The sequence below is a fragment of the Gopherus evgoodei genome, chromosome 10, assembly GCF_007399415.2.
Source record: "Gopherus evgoodei ecotype Sinaloan lineage chromosome 10, rGopEvg1_v1.p, whole genome shotgun sequence".
NCBI classification, from domain to species: domain Eukaryota; kingdom Metazoa; phylum Chordata; order Testudines; family Testudinidae; genus Gopherus; species Gopherus evgoodei.
This window is the reverse complement of record NC_044331.1, coordinates 35,502,648-35,524,432: the sequence shown is the minus strand read 5'-3', so window position 1 is coordinate 35,524,432 and position 21,785 is coordinate 35,502,648. Positions and strand designations below refer to the sequence as shown.

Here is a 21,785-nt window from a genome sequence, read left to right as displayed (position 1 = left end):
AAGTGTGGGCCCCTTACTGAATGAGGGAGGCAACTTAGTGACAGAGGATGTGGAAAAAGCTATTGTACTCAGACTGTTTTCATAGACCCTACCGTGACTGCATCTGTTCCTGGCAGCTGTCATACAAGGATGCTCCTACAACTGGCTCCACTCAGGAGGACCCCAGTGGCGAGGCTGAGCCCCTCTGAAGTTTATGGGGCTTCTGCGTAGCCGTGCAACCTGTCCACTTAAAATAAATTGCAGGATTGGGGCCTGAATCTATGCACGCACAGGAAGCTAGATGTGAGATAATTTAATACTGTTCACAGCTATGATGATTGTGAAGCTTGGTTGAGGTGGTGAAGTTAGAGGGTGGAAGGGGGAAGGATATTTCCCAGGGAATGCCTTGCTGCTAAATGATGAACTAGCACTTGACTGAGCCTTCACGGGTTAACACATTGTTGTTAATGTAGCCTCTCACACAAGGCAGCATGAACATGAGAGAGGGGAGACAGCATAGCAGACAGAGACAGACACACACCTTTTGTGTGTGTGAGGGAGAGAGATGTACACTGCCTCTCTAAGTAAGCTGGCCCACTCTTAAGTGCATTGTCTTTTAAAGTGGATCAGGATGTTGAGACAGCAGCTGCTGCTCCAAGCTCCCTCTGTCTCTCTCTATCAGTGTCCCCTCCCTGCTCTATATGGAGAAGAGGTAAGCGGAGTGCGGAGGGAGGGGAACATCATGACATTAGCTCCCCCCTTCCATGCTGCACAGCAAACAGGAGTCTCTGGGAGAAGCTCCAAGGCAGAGGGCAGGAGCAGCACACGGCAGTGGGAGGAAGGACAACTGAACTGCCCGCAACTGATACTCTGCTGGAAGGCTGCAGCACAGGGAACTTAGGGGGGCTGCCGGTCCACCCTGGTTCCAAGCCCCCACCAGCTAGCTGCAATGGGCTGCTCTTCCTGCAAGCAGTGGACAAAGCAGGCGGCTGCCAAATGACTTCATCAGGGAACACTGCACTACTTTAAATATAAAGTCCCTAATAAAGCCATAGGCACCTTAACCATTAATCATGCTTACAATAGCCCAGTGAGACCACCCAGCATCATTAAACAATCATATTCACAGAACAGATTTAACTCAGCCAGCCAATAAATCCAAAGCAGCAGAAAAACTTTCACTTTCACCCTTCTCTGTGACTTCCCTAGGAGAAAAACCTCTAACTTTCCCCCAGACAATGTCAAATCAATGGCTTTTGCAGCATGGCCAGAAGGTCGAGTTTTGACTATAAGGAATGCTGTGGTATGTACAGGAGAGAATGTTCACCAAGGAAAAGAGACAATGGATGTAGGGAATCTGAGACTCCTTGTCAGAGAAACATGTGATAATTTACATTTGGGTGTCTGCTTCTCTGATGTCTCAGAGAAAAGATCCATCAGTCTTCTGCCTTTCTCCTTCACGTAAGGTTTTGAATGATACTTGGGTCTTCTTCCCTTCCCAGTCTGAGGATTCTACTTTTGTTAGCTCCAAGAAGACACAATATGAAAAACCTATCTATAGATGTGAGGACAAGCATTTTGAGGTAGAATTCTTTCAAAATCATTTCTTGGAAAGCCTGGGATTCAATGAACAGGTTACCTGTATGGTATACTACTGCTTAAATACTGATGCCCAGAATTGTTTTTTCTGGGTGACCCATTTCTCATATGGTTATAGGATCATAGAGTCATAAAAATGTAGGGCTAGAAATGACCTCAAGAACCCATCAAGTCTAGCCCCTTGCACTGAGTAGACCAAGTAATCCTAGACCATCCCTGACAGAAGTTTGTCCAACCTATTCTTGAAAACCTCCAATGATGGGGAGTTCACAGTCTTCCTTGGAAGTCTATTCCAGTGCTTAACTACCCTTATAGTTAGAAAGTTTTCCTAATATCTAACCTAAATCTCCCTTGCTGCAGATTAAGCCCATTACTACTTGTCCTGCCTTTGGTGGACATGGTTATGCTTCTACCTAAGGACTGTTCAGCCTCCGTGAATACAAGAAGCAAAGTCCAAGTAATTGCTTCTGATCACCAACTCCTTCCCCTCCAACCCATTGACTTGATCGTGGTCGGTAGCTTTGGCACAGCTTTCTTTTTTTCACACCCCTGAGCAACATAGTTACATCAATATAGGTCTGTAGTGTAGATCCAACCTTTATTTCCAGAAAGTAATATTGTACCATGGCTAACACATCTTCTCTTTCAGCTGGATGTTGCTCAGGGGGAGAGAAGGAGCGCGAGAGAGTCTGCAGGAGGGGTTTTTGGTTTCAGTTTGGGGCTGGCTGGGAAGAGGCAGGGAATCTCAAGTCTGGGGTCTAAGATCCTTGCCCCCCAGAGGGACCTGGATGGGGGGTCCTGGTTGTACCTGCAAGCCCTGCTTGGGACTGTGTTCCTGCCATCTAATGAACCTTCTGTTTTACTGGTGGGCTGAGAGTCACGGTGAATCGCAGGAAGTGGGAGGTGCAGGGCTCTGACTCCCCCACACTCTGTGACACCGCTTTCTTGAATAATAGTTATAATGGGCAATTTCAACTCCTCACATATAAAATGTCAACCTCTGGAGAAGGTGAGGAGAAGGAGTTTTTCAATATTTTAAATGATTGCTTCTTGTAATAGCTAGTCTGTAGCTACACAAGAGGAGAGGTTATTGACTTAGCCCTGAATAACACTCAGATACTGAATCAAGAAATAACTATGGTCAAACCATTGAGTGGTAGCGATCACAATATATAACTGTCCAGCATCCTTGGTGGAAGGGATTATACCAGAAATAAGCACTGTGCGATAAGACTTAGGAAAGTGGAAGCTAAGTCAAAAGTTGGACAGTTTTATAGTGTTTAAAGCATAGGTTCCTGATCTATAGACTACAGGTCGTCAATGTGGTCTTGAATAGAAAGAGAGGTGGTTGACAGAATCTTCTTCTACATCCTCAGTCTCTGCTATGAATTGAAGCAAATATGCCATTACTGTATATTGAAAAAACTAGCAAATCCCCCACCTAGCTGGAATTCTGTGTTGTGGTCACCCTATCCCAAGAAGGACATTTCAGTAATAAAGGGCTTAGACGTGAGTACGGGGGTGGGGGGGAAATGAGGCATGGGAAGATTGTGAGAAGTGATTGCTGGTAATGAGACTATTCCGGTTTGAGAGATGATGGTATCAGAGGCGTTTTTGCAGAGGCGTACAAAATCTGCTGGCTGCTGCTGTTTACCTTTTCATATACAGACAAGGGGATATGGAAATGTGAAAATGAAAGGCAGGAAATGTGAAATGGATGAAAGGAAGAGCTCTTCTCTAGTACCATCTGTGTAGGGCTTTTTCTCTTGTGCCTTAGACCCTTAGCACAAGGCTTTCACAACTTCCCTAGCTCTTCCTTTTCTTACCCCTAGGGCAGCGATGGTAGAGTGGAGTAAGAGCCAAGCCCCCTAGTGGTCACTACGTGTCACTCCTGAGTTAAGTGCTGTCTTCCACCCAGTTCCTTGTTGAGCATGGCCAGTGAGCTGGACAGATGAGCTGTAAAGAAAAGGTGGAAATTGAACTATTCAAAGAATGTGTGGAATATGCCCTACTAAACTGGCTGAAGAGGACAGTCCATAAATGAATGGAAACTAACCTTTGTGTTCTTTATAGTTTCTCTGTCGTCCTGGCAGGTTCTGGATTTACACACAAAGAGGCTACAACAGCGTTTTGATGGAACCATGTCATCATACTACATTTCCACTTTCCAGATACATCTCTAACAATGTAGAAGAAAGGATAATTAGAAATAAAAGTAGTTCCCTTTAGCATTATAGTTGTGGATTGTCAGATCTTTATTATGGTGGCTCCCTGATGTCCCCGTCAGAGGAGGGATACAGGTCTGAGAAGGGACTGCCACGTAAGAGGTACTTCTGGGATCTGTGTGTGCTTCTAGACTCCTGGAATGTTCAGCAATTACAAGTATTAGCAATAACAAGTATCAGAGAAGTCTGAGAGCTCTGAAAAGTCTGGCAAGTGGTTAAATCCATGTATTAAATAAATTATGGGATGTCATAGATACCAGGGACTCTTTGAGCCAGCTGGTTACAACAGCTGAGATTTCTGTGGTTTGTAACTCTTCACAAAGCAGAATTCTGCGATATTGACAGTGAACCCAGATCCAGTCCTGGGACTCTGTAGGAGGTATACGGGGGGGAAATAAAGTTTGGTTTATGTTCTGTTGAATGCCCTCATCACCCTGGTTAGTGGGGTATAGCCATGCATTTGTGGCCTATTTAACCTTCTGTAAAATAACATAGCCGCAAAACCAGTCTAAAGATTCATGGCCATTTCTGGAGAATTTTGCTATGCACGTTGTACCTCATTTGAACTCCTCCTGAAACTTTCTGCTGTTTCAGTGGGCGATGGCACTGAGCAGAAGCCTTACTGCCTCCAGCTTGCCTGGTCTAGGTTTTTATGCTACACCCATCACGGTGGTATCTTAGCATCTCTTAGCTCCTGTTTTGTTTTTTCTTGCTGCTAAGGTTAAAGATGAAATAGGAAGTGTGGCGAGAAAGCCTGGAGAGGAATTAACAATGTCTGGAGGGAGCAGAATGAGAAAAATTACCTGAAATCCCTGGATCACCAGTGCATCAGCTTCAAACAGAATGACACCAAAGTCCTGTATTCAATATATGTAGGCCCTTGACACCAGAACTTGGGTTGTTGTGATGGATAATGTGAACTCTGGTCCTTCCCCCATAGGGCTTGGGGTTGTAATGAGAGAGGAAATCCAGTTCACTGCCAGTGCTTTGTACAAGGGTCTTAAAGACGTGGGAAGTTGCATATGTGAGACTCACCCATGCTCTGTGTATTTGTTCTTCCTCCCTCAGAGGCAAAAGCAGGCATCAGAAGATAATGCTGGAGTTCCCATAGGCCCACACCTGTCACTAGCCTATGAGGACAAGTAAATCCTGGAGGATGCTGCTTTTCTTTATCATCCACCATGTGAAATGGCAGACAGGAATTCAGAATGAGGACAAGTACAGAATCAAGCAGATTGTGTTCATTTCATTCCAGACCTGCTGTTTGCTGAGCGGGGCGAGCTCTCAGATGTACGTGGAGGAGGAAGAAGAGGAGGAAATGGATGTGGATGAAGCCACTGGGGCTGCAAAAAAGCACAATGAAGTTGGGGGCAGCTTCCCTAAAGCCAAGCTGCTGTTCAGCAACACAGTGGCCCAGACGCTACGGGGCGTGGGCCAAGTGTACAACCTCTTTTGTGTCAACAACAACAACTGGTACATTTTCATGCGGCTTCACCAGATCCTATGCTTGCGGCTGCTGAGGATTTGTACCCAGGCCAAGCGGCAAATCGAAGAGGGGAACCAGGAAAGGTAGTGGGAGCAGGGAGTGCTAGGCATAAAACGAGACAAGAGTGACAGCCCAGCAATTCAGCTGCGACTGAAAGAGCCCAGTGAGTGTTCTCTTCCATGGGTCTGAGTAGGGGAGGGCAATTGTGACAGGTGAGTTAATTTGCAGTGTGTGGATCTGATACTTGATCTGTTTCCTGGTGTCTTGAGGAATCTGTGTTCCTCCCCCTTACTTGCCTTTAGGTCTTGTCTCTGTAAAATCCGGTACCTGCATTTTGGTAGTTTCCAAAAGGTGAAATATAAGGCTGCTGGTGGGCACTGAATGTAACCCAGCATGTTATCCAGGAGGAGATTTCTAGACCTGACCCTGGGACTTGGAGCATCCTACTTCATGGGGCTGGAGGGGAGAGGCGCGGTATTTTGTCTTGCTTTACCACTCCTTGACAGCTGAATTTCTTAATTTTGGATTGTGCTATTTTTCTACCTCATGAATTTACAAGTTGGATAAAAATCTTATCTGGCCTCAAGCTTGTTATAAAATGTCTCAGTGGAGGAGTCAGCCCCTGGCAATTGACAGTCAGTCAGTTTTGCTCTGGTATTAAAAAGTGTGGGTCCTTTTAAACTGGTGTTCAAATGATTTACTGACTAAAGAAAGCAGGGCAGGGCAAACCCAAGTCTAGGCAGTCGTATGTAGACCAGTAAAGAGCCTCCTTGATCTTCCATTTTCTGTTACAATGTTAGTGTGATCTGAGTGGTCTCAAGAAATGTATATTTTGTTATTTCTTGCTGCTAAGGTTAAAGATGAAAGAGGAAGTGTGGCGATTCCTTAGTGGTGATAATGCTACAGTACTAAACTACCTATAGCTGCCTGTTTCCTGCCAGCTAAAACTGGAGTAAAGTAGCTAATTTGGATTAAAGCAAAGGAGGAAGTGTGGACAGTCTCTGTTGGCCTTGAGGGATACAGAGGCATTTGAACTAATAACAATTTAAAAAAAAACAAAAAACACAGAGAACTTTTCAAATTTCCTTTAAAATGGCACTGTTCCTTAACCAGTATTTTCAAAAACTTTATTTTCATCCTCCCTTGATACCTATACCACAGTGATGAGAGTTAGTTCAAAACTGGGTGTACTCTGGCTTTTTTCATTTTTCTCCTCTTTTTGCTGGTTTCTGCTACAGCCCACAAAACCTTTTAGACATTACATTGGCACATTCTGCTTGGAAATGTGGTAACTGCCCATGTAGCTGGATAAGATGCTGGAGAAACAAGAGACCTGGGTTCTAGTCTGAGCTCTGCTACTTAGTTGCTATATGACCTCAGGCAAGTTACTTCCCTCAACCCTATTGGTCTCTGTTTTACATTCTTCAAGGCAGGGACTCATTGGTTATGTGTCTGAATGGTGCCAAGCACAGAGGGGTCCCAGATATAGTTTGGGACCTCTGGGTGCTACTGAAATACAAGTTAATAATAATGTGCAATGGGTATATTTCATAAGAGCCTTAGGACATATCTGCATTCATATCTTTTTGGTGAGGTCTCTGCTATAATGGTGTGCATAATGGTGTTTTGGTAGCAAGATCCTCTTTAGTTCTGGGAATTTACCACCTCTGCCCTCCTCCGTGAGGCCTCTGACAGGTTACAGACCTGGCATTAATTTGAAAAGCTCTCACTTAAAGTCTTACAACGTTGTCCCTCATTTTATAGACCATTCTGGTAATACATCAATTTGTCTGAGACCTTCAACATGTGGCCTGTTTGCTCCCAGAACTCATAGTGGGCCTGTAGGAACTGCCTTTGAGGGGTGTTACAATGTAGTCCATGTTGCACCTTCACTTCCTCTAGTGGGTATTGAGGTGGAGGATTACTACCCAGCTTTCCTGGATATGGTGCAGAACCTGCTAGATGGCAACATGGATTCATCCCAGTATGAGGACTCTCTGCGTGAGATGTTCACCATTCATGCCTACAACACCTTTACCATGGACAAGCTGTTAGACAGGTGACTTGCAGAATACTGCCAGGGGAAGGTTGCCGACCCCTGACTGTATTAAACTGGCCACAAGAGGGAGGTCTGTGACTATTTAATATAAGTAATGTAGCCGTTTAGAGAGAGAGGCTGGGTGAGGTAACTTCTAAGCTGGCCCAATAACAGATATTACCTCACCCACCTTGTCTCCATAAGCAAACTGACAGCGGTCAAATAATTGACAACGACCAACATAAATGAATGCTGAAACATTGCTAAGTTTTAGAGACTTCAAAGTGCTTTCTCTAGTTCACAATAAACTTCCTATCTATGTATACAAAAATCATAAATAATTGATTCTCTCATGTTTCTTCAACTAAAAGCAGTGGTAAAAGGAAAGAAAACTGGCTAAATTTTTGGCCAGAAACTTGCACAGCTTTTAAATTAGTTTGTTATATGTAATGTTAGAGTTTGGGTTATATTCAGTCATAAGGATAAGGTCTATGTATGACTGCAGCCCCATTTAAGTACTTAACATAGGGTTTAAAATTTGCACCGAGGTGAGATTTACTCAGAAAGAGTAAAATGAACTATACTAATTGTTGTCATTTAAAATCTGCCTATCAGCAGTCTCGAGGCATGTATACAGTATGAGCAGTAAAAATATCCAATATTTCAGCCAATGTACATTAGTTAACCAAACCACCACTCCTCCAATCCACCAAAACAAGCCTCTTAGGACAAATGGAAGTAAGTATACCCCTTTCCCATAGAGAAACCACTCCAGAGCCTGTCTGTGAGATTGCCCAGCTCTGTGTGGCACCTTTAGGATAGCACCCTGGAATTCCCCTTACCTTCAGTGCTGCATGCAGTGATTCTCAGTATTCTGATAAGAACAGATTTAAAAATGTTATTAAGATGATTTCTACACTTGTCTATTGTCACCGCCATGGCTTTCACTGGTAAACAATAGCATCTAGGGAGAGGTTCAGGTAATGGCAAACCTCTTTGGGAGGCATAGTGCTGAAAAAGCCTCAGAGACAATTCCCGATGTGGCTTTCAGAATGGGGAAATGCAGAGTAAGCATTAGCTATACTAGGGGTCTGCAACCTTTCCGAAGTGGTGTGCCCAGTCTTCATTTATTCACTCTGATTTAAGGTTTCGCTTGCCATTCATACATTTTAACGTTTTTAGAAGGTCTCTTTCTCTAAGTCTATAATATATAACTAAACTATTGTTGTATGTAAAGTAAATAAGGTTTTTAAAATGTTTAAGAAGCTTCATTTAAAATTAAATTAAAATGCAGAGCCCCCCAGACCGGTGGCCAGTGTGAGTGCCACTGAAAATCAGCTTGTGTGCTGCCTTCGGCACGCGTGCCATAGGTTGCCTACCCCTGAGCTATACAAATGTTTAGATTGCACGCTCCACGGTTCATCCTCTAGAGTCATTGCTGTGGGGAAGAAAGATCTCCACTCATCTTCATCATTCATCAGAGCTGTCGACATCTTTTATGTGAGTTTAATACCAGTCGAAGATGCTGTACTGACAGCCCCGAGACTGATGACCGTTTTTTGTCCACAAAACAGGAACAACCAAGTATAAGAAAGTCATTAATTAAGCATGTACAAAGAGGGAAAGTTTAGCATACATAATATATTACATAGGGATCTATTTTTGCCATCAGTTCTACTGGGCAATCAGTGAATATTCTGAAACATATTGGGTGATATCCTGGCTCCACTGAAGGCAATAGCATGACTCCCAGTGACTTCACTGGGGCCAGGATTTTACCATTATGTTTATATATCATTTAAGATTGACAGGGTAGTGTAGGTGTATGTGCCTCAGCTGTGGTTTGAAGGAGCTGGTTTTCAGTTCTCTGCTGAGGGTGCTAGTTGTGATGCTAGTTTTTGTAGTATGGACACCTGCCCACGGGAAGCTAAATTAAGACCAGAAATTCATTTCACCAAGGCCTCCAAACCCCTGTCTAAGAGTAGCCATTTGCAATTATTACTATTGTGGGCAGGATTCAAACTGACAATTTATAGCAGGTGCCCTTCCCAACCTGCTCTCAAACATAACCCCAAGTCAGCTGACTTGGGCCAGCCACAGTTTTTTTATCCCTGTGTGAATGTGCCCAGAGAGATCCAGGCTACCTACATGTCAGACTGGTCAAAGGCATGTCTCTTTTTTATATATATTTGCTGTATTCAGTGTCCTATTCATTGCTTTCATGCTGACTGGCTTTCTGTAGTAGCTTTTTCTAATAAGCCTCATCCAAGAATCGTGTGCTGCAGCCAAATAACCTGGGGCAGAGGACAGGTTATCACCTTCTGCTCCCTCCATCACACAGGGCAATGTGACACCTGCAAGCTAGAAGCAATTTGCTCCAGGTAGCGTCTAGAAGGAGAGCCCAGTGTTGATGAAGTGATCTGTAAATGCTTGGCAGCTGGACGTTGCAGAGGTAGTTGCAGACATTCTTTCTAGGAGACAAATGAGACGTGTCTTCAGAGGGATCCTTTCCTTTGACTCCTAGCGGGTTCTGGCTGACCGTTTGGTTTTGTTTTTCTTTTCTGAAGGAGGCCTGAGCGGTCTGCAGAAGGACAACGTCAGTGTGACTTCTGGTGATCATCTCTAGTTGGCTGAGGGCTGGCTGTGGTGGATGAGGCAAAACAAGTCAGAGGAATTTTTGTGTGTTTATTTTAAATCTTTTTAGGCCACTTATTGAAATGTTTTTCCAGTGTCACAGGATGTCTGTTTTTCTAATACCCTTCACCTAAACAAACAGGCAGTTTTCAAAACCACAAACATCCACATTTTTAACAAGCTGTTTGGGCAGGGTAAGGTGTATGGGCTCCTGATGTTAATTCAGGTGGAAAACCTGTCTGTTAGTTTACATAGCAGTTTCCTCCTATTCCATAGTTCTGCCCGGTGGTTTTCAATGGCTCTATCAGAATCTGAAAGGAGCCTTAGAAATAAATTAACGGATACCTCTAGTATGTTTGTATAATGTTCTGAGCATAGTTTGCTGCTTTCAGAATTCTTTCCTAGTTTCCCAGCTGGGTCCAGTATCCTAGAGGAAGTTGAATTCAAGGGAGTTTAACCATGAAGAAAAGCAAGGTCAGTTGCCTCTGCGTTGTAATCAGAACTGACAGAAGCCCACTGAAGTGTCTTGGTGAAACATAGAAAGCAAAGGCGAGCGTTCCAGGGTGCTTGTGCAAAAGTCTGAGGAAGGCTATTACTGTATCTAAATCAATAGAAGGGATTTTAAGAGTACCATTCACCATAGTTTCCAAGTCCCAAACAGGAAGCATGGTTATTACTGGATAAGACTGAGCCACATTACACCCTCAGGTCTCTGCTCCAAAGAGCTTACACTGTAAATAAAGAAAAATACAAGGGGGGAGGAGAGAGCAGAACAATATGTGTGCTTATTTGCTTTGGGTCCCTTGCTCATAAAACCAGATGAAAGAGTGTAATGTTACCAATCAACCACCCATAAAACCACATCCTCCCCTTACCGTCTTCTCTTCTGAGAGAAAGCATGGCCTAGTGCTTAAAGCATAGGACCGTGAGTTGAAGTCGATGTCCTAATCTGAGCTGCAGAAACTCCCTGTGTGATCTTGGAGTGCTTAGGGTTCCAATCCAGCACTCCCTCCTTGTACAGCCATCCCATTTAAGTCACTGGGATATCTAAATGTGCAGTGCTTGCAGAATTGAGCCCTTATCTCTGTGTACCTTAGGCCTGGTCCACACTACACAGTTAAATCAATTTAAACAGCGTTAAATCGATTTAACGCTGTACCCGTCCACACTACAAGGCACTTTAAATCGATTTTAAGGGCTCTTAAAATCGATTTCTGTACTCCTCCCCAACGAGAGGAGTAACCCCAAAATCGATATTACTATATCGATTTAGGGTTAGTGTGGACGGAAATCGAAGTTATTGGTCTCATTCTTTTACGGTAGCTACCCAGAGTGCACCGCTCCAGAAATCGATGATAGCCTAGGACCATGGATGCACACCACCAAATTAATGTGCCCTAGTGTGGACGCATAAAATCGATTTTATAATATCGGTTTTATAAAACCGGTTTTAGTAATTTCGATTTTATGCTGTAGTGTAGACGTAGCCTTAGTTTCCTCATCTGTAAAAGGGGGTAACAGATAAGTATTATTCACAAAGGGGTCATTGGGAGGGGTATTTCGTGCACGTTTAAGTGTTTTGAGATCCATGAATGGAATGTGCTGTAGGAAATGCAAGGTATTACTAATACACATCAGGAAAGATTCCCTCAATTTGATCTGTATTTTACAGGAAACCATATAGCACAGAGGGGTCCTGGTCCCTGAGTGGGGTTTCTAGGCACTACAAAAATACAAATAATAGTGGTATCTGTGTATCCAGAAGATTATAGATAGTCACTCTAGGGAAATGGCAAAAGCTGCAGTGCTTGAGCCCCGGAAAACAAGACTGGAAAAGAACTGGAGAACATGCTATGCTACAATGGTTCCCCGGAGAAGGACAAGATGGGACCTAATCACTCTCTTTTATTTCTCATTTCTATTCTTCAGGCAGTATTTAGCTACAGTACAGAAATAAAGCAACTGAATTTTTTTCCACTAACAAGTGAAGTCTCAGAATAAAGGATGACACAGCTTTAAAAACTTCTGTAGAACATTCATGTAAGAAATTAAGGTCAGTCCAATCTAGCAATGGTCCATCTAAGGCACATGAGCAAATCTACACAGACAGGCAGGACCAGAAATCTGTGTTTAGGGAAACAATGACGCAGACATTGCTCAAAGACATGCTAGTTTAAAAAAGAAGGAAGAGCCGATTTGACAGTGACAGTTAACCATCAGTAAGATGATCAAGAGTTTTAAGTCTCATGTCATTGGACAATAGTAGGAAGAATTAAAGAAAATGAATATGCATCTTTGACACTACTGTATGTATTATCTAGTGTGAGGGCAGCTACACAGGCTTAACACCCCCAATGACATCAGGAAGTCTTCAGAGAGATTGATTTGAGCCTCCTCACCCCGAGGTTGTGTAACTTGTCACATGCTTTCTTTCTCTGTTGTGCGGGGAGGGGGGATTAGCCAGGAGTGAGAGAGCTACAGGGGACTAAACTGTGTTTCTGAAGGGAAAAAAACCATGTCGAAACTGTCTGCTAAGGAATATCCAGGAGAAAAGAACACTTAGAATCTAGATGCCCCTCTTCCTGTAACCAATTTGTATCAGAGGGAATTAAGACCCCAGTCAGAAATAACATTTATACCAATTCTTTAGAGTTGTTATTATTGATTAGTTGTATTAGCACAGCGCTTAGGAGTCTTAGTCATGGATTAGGATCCCATTGCAGTGGGTGTTGTACAAACAGAATAAAAAGATGGTCCCTGCCCCAAGAGCCTTCTGATCCTGTATCTCTGATATCTGTTCCAGGCCTTATTACTTTGGGTTCAAGTTTAGTGCCTGGTTTACTAATAACCTTTCCAGTTATCTTTTTGAACAAAAATATCCAAGGTGTTATTTGGAGGGAAATTCTGTAAGGTGTATTCTAACTTGTGCCTATGGTGACCATTCCTTCAGCAGGTGTACATGGTATTTTATAGAGGCTAGAGATGACAGTATTAAAACTCCCAAAGTGCTGTACCAGCATACATGGGTGTTGCTGTAAAACATAGGATGGATTCTTTGCAAATGGCCCTTTCAGTTGTTCCAAAGTTCTGGTTGGGAATGTGCAGGAGATCCAGCCATCTAGGAAACTTTTCTTCACTGCCTCATTTTGGGATTCAGTACATTTTACCTCTTCTCTGCACATAGTAACCACCCCAACCTTACATTTTTTATTTAAAGACAGTTATACCTATCTCATAGAACTGGAAGGGACCCGAAAGGTCATCGAGTCCAGCCCCCTGCCTTCTAGCAGGACCAAGTACTGATTTTGCCCCAGGTCCCTAAGTGGCCCCCTCAAGGATTGAACAACCCTGGGTTTAGCAGGCCAATGCTCAAACCACTAGCTAGTTAAATGGGAGGGAAAGCTTGGTGCAGAGAATCTTGCTCAATCCAGGTCCTAAGAGAGAAGACCAGGGGGGAAACCCCTCCCATACACTAAGGGATATAGAAAGAGACCATCGTCATTTCCTGGTTATCAGATGTTTGAGTCTGTGATTGTGAAGTCCCCTCTAATGGAAGAGTACCAGAGGCAGAAGGCACTGATGTGTGGCAAACGAACAACTCTATCTTAAAGTTTGATCCAGCATTGCCCCCTTGCTTTCTCTCCCCGATCCCAAATAGGCTAGGTAAAATACTAATTGTTAAGGCTGTAAATTTGTTCTCTACAATTTGGCTGAGATGAAGCCTGAACAGCAGGATGCTGAGTGCCCACAAGTTTACATAGTGGTGAAACAGACAAATCTTCTAATGGATGTGATGAAACCAAAGACTGGAGGGGTCCTGAAAGAACAGAGTTATCCTGAGACCATGAGGATTCTTACATGAGATGCCTAAAAGTTTTACATGGAGAAGGTTGAAGCTGAGTCACCTTGGGTAAGTCACTGTTTCCCTTCCCAACCTTTGTCTATGCCACCTATTGAGATGTGAGCTCTGCAGATCAGCAACTGACTTTTACTACGTTTGTTCAATTTCTAGCACAATGAGTCTCTGATCTTGTTTAGAGCCTCTAGGTCAGGGGTGGACAAACTTTTTGGCCTGAGGGCCACATCGGGGTTGCACAATTGTATGTAGGGCTGGGTAGGAAAGGCTGTGCCTCCCCTAACAGCCTGGCCCCTGCCCCTCTCAGAACTCCCAACCCATCCAACCGCCCCACTCCTTGTCCCCTGACCGCTCTCTCCCGGGACCCCCACTCCCTACCCAATCTCCCTGCCCCCTTTCCCTTGACTGCCCCACCCCTATCTACACCCCCGCCCTCTGACAGCATCCCTTGGACTCCCACCTACTATCCAACCGCCCTCTGCTCCTTGTCCCCTGACCATCCCCCACCCCTAACTGCTCCCTGGGATCCCACCCCCTTATCCAAACCCCCTGCTCCTTGTCCCCTGACTGCCCTCCTGACCCCTATCCACATCCCCGTCCCCTTGACAGGCACCCCCAGGACTCCCACTCCCAACCCTCCCTGTTCCTCATCCCCTGACTGCCCCCCAGAACCTCCACCCCATCCAACCACCCCCTTCTCCCTGAATGCCCCCCAGGACTCCCCGTTCCCTTACCCATCCACCCGCCCCACTGCCTGCCCCCTTAATAGCAGCCACAACACTCGGCCAGAGCCAGCTGCATTCCCCATGCTGCCCAGCGGGAGCGGCAGGCCAGAGCATAGCCCAGCTGCGGGGGAGGGTGGACAGCAGGGGAGGGTCCGAGGACTAGGCTCCCTGGCCAGGAGCTCAGGGGCTGGGCATGATGGCCCCGCGGGCTGGATGTGGCCCATGGGCTGTAGTTTGCCCACATCTGCTCTAGGCGTTATCATATAAATAACTGGCCCAGTCACTATCAACATAGACACTGGGTCACTGTGATAGGCAGGGCAGACTCTGATCTTAATATTCTAGCTAATGCTCCATATTTAAAGCAATAAATTTGTTAGACCAAAATTCCATAGCAACTCATAGGAGCAGATCTTAGAGATGAATGGAAGGGCTAGCACATAAAAGCAAAGCTGGCTGGGGCAGAGAGATGATCTCTTATGGGACACTGGAGATTATGGGGGCTGTCTGGCAAGTAAATTACAGAATTTTGATAAGATCAGTGAATTCTCACCTGTAATTAGTGTGTTATTGATCAGACAGATGTTCCCTAGGAGTAAGCCATGAGCAAACAACACAACGGAAGCCAAGAGCAGCAGTCAGTCAATTGTAGAAGATGACGGTTTTATGAGTTAAACCTTAGTAAGGAAGAAGATCAGCCCTGCCATTTAAGGTCAAGCCGATGAAATATCTACTGCTGGTGACTGTGGCCTCCGCTCATGGTCAGAAAGCCAAGACACAAGGTCTCGGTGAGGAACTTTAGTGCAGCAGAAGTAAGAAAGAGGACAACTTCCTCTCTGGCAAGCTTCACTTACACTGCCCCCTGCTGGAGAGGATCCCAGCTGATTCACACAGCTTCAAGAAAGTTTCACATTTAATCACTAACATGAAATGCCTTCACTCTTTATCTCTCCATAGTTCTAGAATTTCACTCACTTTGTCAGTATGAGATGAAACAATGCAACTATCGTCAATAATAAAACAGTAGCTAGTCCAGATGCACTAGACTGTTTGGAAGACTACTAATGCTATTGAGAGTATTGATAGATTATTTTTGTAGATACAAGAGAACCTGGCAAACCTTTCCAAATGTCTCAAGTTGCTCAAAAGCAACGAAGTGCTGCTCACACCTCCACCTCCTAGAAAGCACTGGGCAGGCTAGGAGCTTCCTGGTTACATTCAGGTGAGAGACAAAGGCAGGTAGATGGGTTAGGCCACTATGACATCACTGCTGCACTGTTGGGACTGCAAGGTGGGGAAGGGAATTTAGGTGGGGGACCTGGTATTTATAAATACCAAAGTGAGAAAGCCCTGAATTCTAGAATTTTCAAAGAGGAGTCTAATTAGTGAACCAGAAAAATCTCTGGAAAACCTTAAAGGCAGAGACCCATTCCTCAGTAGCAGAAGGCCCTATCATAGAAGATGGCAAAGCAATCCTTCCCTTCCACTCTAAACCAGGATATATTTATGTAGAGAAACACTTGGGGAGATTTTGGACCAACACCAAGCTGATAATTCTCTCAAGAGGGCTTCTTATGTTCCAAGGTTCTATAATGACTGAATTTTAATCAGCCTTTGGTGGAGAGGGTGGGGGAAGAAGACATCTTGCTGCCCAGTTCCACGTGTAGCCAAACCTTCATCTCTCCACACGAGAATTTGGGAGAGGCTGAATCCGTCTCAGCCTTGTAGCTCAGACCCATCTCCAGCTTTAATAAATTCAACTAGAATTTAAATAACCATCTCAATTATATAAAGACCCAGGGGTTAGCTGCAGACTGTCTTGATCTCATCATGAGCTGCACCTATATCCTCTTCTGAAGGTGATCACTGTGGTAGGGGTGGGGATCTTGTTGTTCATGAGACAATAATCTAGGGTGTAATTCTCTGCACCTTGTGTTGTCTCTTACACTCACTTTGTGGGGATGTAAAGTGCTACCACTCTGATTTGGTAGTATTTCACCCTCACTATTGTATGAGGTGCAACGTACAAGGCTGTGGAGAATCAGGCCCTGAGTGTTTGGTCTCTGGAGTCACAAGTCATTACATACACATCTCTTTTCAGCAGGTGGCACTGCTCTTCTGCATAAGAAGGAAGAACCAGGTGGCTCTGGAAATACCATTATAAAATTTCACTCTGATGAACTCGAAAGAACATGAGACAATTCCACCTTGGCCATTTTTCTTTAGGAGCTTCACAATCCCCACTTCCTAGGAACAGGACTGATCCAAACTCCTGAACATTGAAAGACAATCCCAGGAAGTCCAAGAAAGGTTGGGAATGCTCTCAGGCTGCCCAGCACTGGCATATTCCTGCTGGGAATGTCGAATCAGCTCTCCTTTCTGCTTGGGTAGCAGCCCGTGTTTAGACACCGAGCTTCATATTGTTTTGCAACAAATGCTAGTTGGAGAGAACTCTCATTTTGGAGACGGCACTAAAGATGCCACTCACCACCCCTACCCCGACCACTCCGCATGCAAAGGAAAATAATTTCTTGTAGTAACTCAGCACGTTCTCTTTATGTTATCATGACTACAACTATGATTACCGTCCTTGTCTCTCTTGAACTAGATCACAAAGTAATCTTAAATGACTCTTTGTCCCTGCACTTCTGCCTCCTACTGCACTAATAGACTCCATTATGCTATTATCCTTGTTGCAGTTGTCATCGACATTTGAGATGAATTCTAGGCTTAGTTCATTTCCAGGCTCTTTTGGTCCTTCATTATTTTCTTGATATTTTCTGGGAAGAGTCTGGCTCTATTATCTGCTGCCATGTCTGGAATAATTTTTAGAAGGTACGTTAATGTGCCATTCATTCTATCAATGTTTTCCTTTCACAAGTGCTTGTTTTTATGCGTGGCTTTTGAGGCACCTTCCCACATGAATGTGTGGCTTTATGCAAGTCCAGAGCCTACCCTTTCACTTATTGAAATGCCAAGAGCCCTCAGTTCCAGCTGATATCATTGGGAGCTTTGCAGAATTAGGATTCTGAATCTGTTTACCCTGATGCCAGTTTCTTTTTCTTTTGCAGCTTCATGGCTCACTCCATTTCTTTTTCATCTCTGCTGCATCTCTGTCACAGCTAGCAAACACATGGCTTTCTAGGCAAATGTAGCTCCAAATATTTATTATGCTGAATATTCTGCTTTCCCAGAATTGTAAACTCTAGTAGCATTACTGTGTATCATCTTTTGGCTCACAGTCATGATTTCAGAGGATCTTTCTTTGCTTGTTTCAGATAAAGGGAGGACTTAAATGTTCCACACTGTTGAAACTGGAAAAAAATCATAAGAACAAGTGTGAGATATGATATTCAATAAAGTGCATACTTCTAATTAAGATAGACATTTTTATTGGATGCTCTCCTGCCTTGTGACACAAAGCAACCCAGTTTTTCCACTCTGTCTGTCTAGTGCCACATTTCTTACTCCACTGTGTCTGTGTCCATGACAGTGACATCTTTCTCAATGGTTTTCTTATGTGTCATCTGTTGTCCTCTTTTCCATCTTCCACCAAGTGGTACCCAGTTAAGGGCTTGTCTAGGAATACTTTTTTTTGACATCTGTACAACATGCCCAAACCACTTCTGCTTTCTTTTTCAGATCATTATCCCTACAGTCTGTGGGCCAGTCCTAACATCAGCATTAGTTACCTTTTCCCACCTGCAAACTCCAAGTCTTCTCTGCAAGCATCTCTGATGGCATACATGTGCATTACATTTCCTATTGTGGGTGTCTAGCATTGGCTAAGTTTCAGAAGCATGTAACAATGTGGGGATCTCAATAATATTGTGAAACTTTATCTTGGTTGTTGTATGAGTCTCATTATTTTTCCATATATTTGCCAGTATTGAAACTACATGAGCAGAAGTAGAGATCTTCTGATGACAGCACACATTTTATCTGTGCAACTGCAAGGCCATTGTTTAGACATATGCACATTTGGGTTTATCTGGTCACCTTTCCTTCAACTCAGTTACTCACCAGTCAAAGAATGATGAATGGCTGAGTCAGCTCTGCTGGGGTACAAACCTAGACTCCCAGGGAGTCCAAGTGTTTCAAGCCTGATGCCTAGACTCTGAACCTTATTCCCTCTCCAGACATCTGTCTGATGTACTCCCTTTTGCCTTCAGTCTCTCCCTCAAATAGTCTCCCTCCCTGACTGTGACCTCCTAGATTGTGTTCCCATAATATTAGCAGCAAATGGTTTCTCATGGCATTTCAGCAGAAACTAATCTAGAGCCTAACCTGTGGCCAGACTGACCTTGGTTTCCACTCATCCCCCAGCTCCTTGATCTGTGCATGAGTAATTCTATTTTTCCCTTAATGTGTGTCTGTCTTTGAACAACAGACAACTAATTACTTGTTCTTAGAGACAGACTCATGTGCAAGGGAGAAATCATGGACATGAGCCACAATATTCATAGGTCCTTTCTTTCGCCAAGATCATATCTGCCACTGGTCGCAAAGCCATAGATGTATACATGCCTCTTCCAGATTTCCAGAATTTTAAAACATAAATAATATTGAACCTGCAAGTAGAAAATAATAAAAATCACAAAAAACATTACACAGATTGTTAATCATGACCCATCAATTACCATGTACCCCAGCGTTACTATGCTAAACAATATGACAATCCAACCGCATATTCTGTGTGGAATGACATATAGTCAATAATAATCCAACCATGCAGAATACAAGATTCATGCATTAGTCTCTTCCTTTGGGTTATTTGATGACGATATGGTGGGAAAAAATATATATAGAAAGAGCCTCCAATTATAAACCATTTTAACCTGATGCAGTCTTTAATATTTCTTCATGGAAATAATGATCTTGAAACAGCCTTTTGGGAAGAATGTGCAGGTATTTAACACCGCTAAACACACTACTTATACACAACTATAAGCCATACCTAACATGCCTGGCAACTTGTGCTTTTTGTTTATTCATTTCTCCAAACCAACCCCTCTCCTCACCTATCTAGTGTCTTTCCTAATCAGCTCTGCCACAGTGAACCTGAAGCCTTTCCTCCCAGCCCTCCACAGTGGTAGTTCCCCTCCTTTAGAAAATGAGCAGAGACTCCTGGCAACAGAATGTTCAGCTTGCAAGATCTTAGATCCTTAATCTCATGAGAGAAGGGCTCAATTAAAGACTTGCTAGTACATCTAGACTTACAAGAGCTAGCACCCCATTCCTTGAACCTCTCCAGATAGAATCCGGTTGAACATGGATTTGGAAAGCCGAGCTCCTACCCATGGGTTAGTAAAGACACACATTTCTGTTCACCCTATTCCAGGCAGTTCTGCAGGTACATACAAATTCAAGGGTATGTGACACCTCCAAGAGCACCCATGAAAGGTGTGTGTTAGTACTGTAAAGAAAAAGCTAGCATCCAGATTATCTGCTTGTGAGTTCATTGGGTTTATTGCTGCAAAGTAACTTATTCCAGGAGAGAGCTCAATGCAACTCACTAAAGCTAAGGCACAGGGAAACCAACTACAGTAACAATTGGAGCCATGGGGAAGGGGCGGTGAGCTTTCTCCGAGGGACATCTGGCCATTGACCCTCCCGGGAGCAGGATTTTCAGGTCATTTCATTACAGCCAATAGGCTGTAGAGAAGGGAATCCTAACTTGGTGCAGCAGTGTCTTAATCACACCTTTTGGGACTTAAATGTTGGTAGGTATTGATTGAAGTAGGGCTGGGTAGAGAAAGGGTCACAGCTGCCCTCATCTTTCATATGGAGGTTGAGGTCCATAGAGACCACAGATTCTAGCATGCAATGTTCCATATTGATTCACATCGCCTGGCAATTAAAAAGCCCCAATTATTGCTTTAGGCCATTTGCTTTCCACTACATGAAGTGTATCAGGCCTGGCCAGACAGCCTGGCCAGAGCCTTTTATAGGCCCAGGTGTTGCCCAACCCTTTTTAATTGGCTGGATTGGATACACCTCTTCTGGTCCAGGGCTGCTGGGCCTAGTCTATGAACAGGGACCAGCTAACCTATGACATTTCCCTTCCTCTATTTTCTGTGGTTTGTATTATTCACTGAATATCTGACAACACTCTCTTTACCTCAGCTGTGAGACTTTTCTATGGCTTCCCCTCAACTCTTGGAATTTCAGAAATAAATCACCCTATTCCTCAATCTGAAGAGAAAAACTACTCCTTTGTTTTCATAGTTCTTTTCTCAGTAATGGTTACAATTACTCAGTGGTCACAGATGACCAGACAACTGAACAAGACATCCAGATTCTAAGTATTTCCAGAAACAACAGTGTACTGTGCTTCATCACATGCCACAGACAAGACAAAGTCTGGGAGGCAGACTTCTTGCAGACTCCAATCAGTGCCTTCTGGCTACTGTTGCCACATCCAGAATTGGAGGAGAGCATTTATTATGCTAATATAAGGCAAATATTGTTATTAAAGTCATACACACTTAGCACATTATATTATTATTATTTATTTATTTGTATTACGCCAGGGCATTTAGAATTGTTTGTTAATTTTATATGCACTGTTGTTGTAGCTGTGTGGGTCCTAGGATATTGTAGAGACAAAGTGAGTGAGGCAATATCTTTCATTGGATCAACCTCTACTGGTGAGAGAGATGAGATTTCGAGCTGCACAGAGATCAAGAAGAGCTATGTGTAGCTTGAAGGCTCATCTCTCTCAGAAATAGAAGTTGGTCCACTAGAAGATACACCTCTACCCCAATAGAACACTGTCCTTGGGAGTGTAGAGAGCCGGTATGGCTCCCCTCCAGGCCAGAGGAGGAAGAGCCCAGGCGGAGGCCAGAGTGGGCGGAGCTATGGAGATCTGAGCCTGCTGCTCAAAGAGTCAGGCAAAGACCCGAAATTATAAAAGCCAGCCCTCAGAGCTCAGTCAGGCCCCAGCAGCCAGAGCGAGCAGACTTCCCTCAGGGAGCTCGAGACTGGGAACCCCCTGTGACCCAAAGGCAGCCTCCCAGGCTGGCCTGAGCTCCCCTGGGCCCGCTACCTGGAAGAGCTGCCGGAGCCTACCCGTGCCCGCTACCCGGAGGAGCTACCGGAGCTCTCCTGCGCCCGCTACCCGGAGTAGCCACCGGAGCTCCCCCACACCTGCTACCCGGAGGAACCGCCGGAGCTTTCCCGCGCCTGCTACCCGGAGGAGCCGCCGGAGCTCCCCCACACCTGCTACCCGGAGGAACCGCCG

At 44.3% G+C, this 21,785-nt stretch overlaps 1 pseudogene; it reads left to right on the top strand.

The window, feature by feature from the left end:
* The first annotated feature begins 680 nt into the window (after positions 1–680).
* LOC115658802 lies at positions 681–21,671 on the top strand (annotated as a pseudogene).
* The last annotated feature ends 114 nt before the right edge of the window (positions 21,672–21,785 follow it).